Genomic DNA, 2,150 nt, shown 5'->3' on the forward strand with positions numbered 1-2,150 from the left:
CATTTACATAGATTAGGAGAACAATATCCATACTGGTTTGTCAAGTAGGTTCTGGGCCAAGAGGCAGAACCAACTTGGAGACAGAGTTTGGGGTAAAGGCATAGTACATTAGCATAGCTTAAGACAAACATTCCATAAGAAAAAGGCATTGGTTATCTCTAGACTCGAGAATAGCTAACTTCAGGCGAATAGCTAACTTCAGGCGAATAGCTAACTTCAGGTGAAACCGGGTGTCATTATGGCAACACAGTATTTTAAGAGAAACCTCCCTTTAAATTTGTATAGAGAAGGAAAAAATATTGCTAGTTTGTTTCCTCCTGCCACTTAAGAGAGATAAAAATGTCTGACACTTGCAGGCTATTTCCTCTATTTGGAGACCCCTGGCCTTCCTGCCTGTTACCCTTTCAGTTCAATTATCAGTAAAATATATATTTCTTAGAAGTAGATTCTGATCTTCTTACTAATTATTGCTTCTAATTGCTTACGGAAAGGAACAGTTTTGTTTTGTTGTTTTAACTAACTCGTCAAGCGTTAACACGCATTACTCTGTTTCTGAATCACATAATTCAAGTCAGTTATTGGGAAACCCCATGATTTAATTTAGACAGTATTTAAATGTTTTAAAGTAGTGTTAAATCAATCTGACTCAAATACATCAATTAAATTTAAAGAAAAATAAAAGGTCATACCCAGTACCAAGGTTTGCTAATATTTTCAAGGTTGTGGGCAGTCAAGTATTAGTCACTCAGTTGTGTCTGACTCATTGTAACCCCACAGACTGTATAGCCCACCAGGCTCCTCTGTTCATGGATTTCTCATGCAAGAATACTGGAGTGGGTTGCCATTCCCTTCTCCAGGGGATCACATAACCCAGGGACTGAACCTGGGTCTCCTGCATTGCAGGAAGATGCTTTACCATCTGAGCCACCAAGGAAGATAGGGCATAAGCAAAGCAGGAAATGCTCTGGAACACTGAGAGCACCTCCCCAGATCCTTTCTCCTACCAAAGGAAAAGCCCTGAGGACCCAAAGTAATAGATGAAGTGTCTAAGAGACTCCACAATGCACTTAGCATCTACATTGCCACAGACTGCTGTCTGTGTCCTAGAACTTAGAGCTTGTGTCACATTTCAGAGGAAGCTTTGTTTCACGAAGCCATCAATGTCAGTCCTAAACCATGGGAATTCTGCTAAAAAAATATTCCATAGATAAACACTCTCTAATGAATAGCACTAATCTTTTTTCCAGGAGGGTCAATCATCATGTTTATGAAATTAGACTAAGTCATCACTAGCCTTTTTTTTTTTTTCTCCTAGATGCTTTTCTACTTAGCAGAACAGGAGAGAATGAATCCCAGGTACCTGTTTGAAATCTTTTCTTCCCAATCCCTAAAAGATGATTTGAAAAGGAATTGTGGAGTACTCTAACTGCTATTTTCAAATTCATTCCAGTACTCCTGTTTAGTCAGTTATGGTTTGTAAATATCACCAAACCTATATTATCATTTTAGAGATTTTTCATAGTCAAATCACACATTGAATCAAATAAGAGTCAAAAGTCTAATCTGTTTTCAAATCAGCATTATTTAACAAATTTCTCTTGTACAACATACTTCTGATAAAATATTTTAATATGCTGGAATACTGTCCTGTTATATGATTGCTTTTATTGCCATTTAAGGAATTTAAAAAGCAAAATGGCTGTCTGAAGAGGCTTTACAAATAGCTGTGAAAGGAAGAGATGCAAAAAGCAAAGGAGAAAAGGAAAGATATACCCATTTGAACGCAGAGTTCCAAAGAATAGCAAGGAAAGATAAGAAAGCCTTCCTCAGTGATCAATGCAAAGACATAGAGAAAAATAATAGAATGGGAAAGACTAGAGATCACTTCAAGAAAATTAGAGATACCAAGGGAACATTTCATGCAAAGATGAGCTCGATAAAGGACAGAAATGATGTGGACCTAACAGAAGCAGAAGATATTAAGAAGAGGTGGCAAGAATACACAGAAGAACTATACAGAAAAGATCTTCATGATCCAGACAATCACGATGGTGTGATCACCCACCTAGAGCCAGACATCCTGGAATGTGAAGTTAAGTGAGCCTTAGGAAGCATCACTATGAACAAAGCTAGTGGAGGTGATGGAATTC

Source organism: Bison bison, unplaced genomic scaffold (genome assembly GCF_000754665.1).
Source record: "Bison bison bison isolate TAMUID 2011002044 unplaced genomic scaffold, Bison_UMD1.0 scf7180017864042, whole genome shotgun sequence".
Classification (NCBI taxonomy): Eukaryota; Metazoa; Chordata; class Mammalia; order Artiodactyla; family Bovidae; genus Bison; species Bison bison.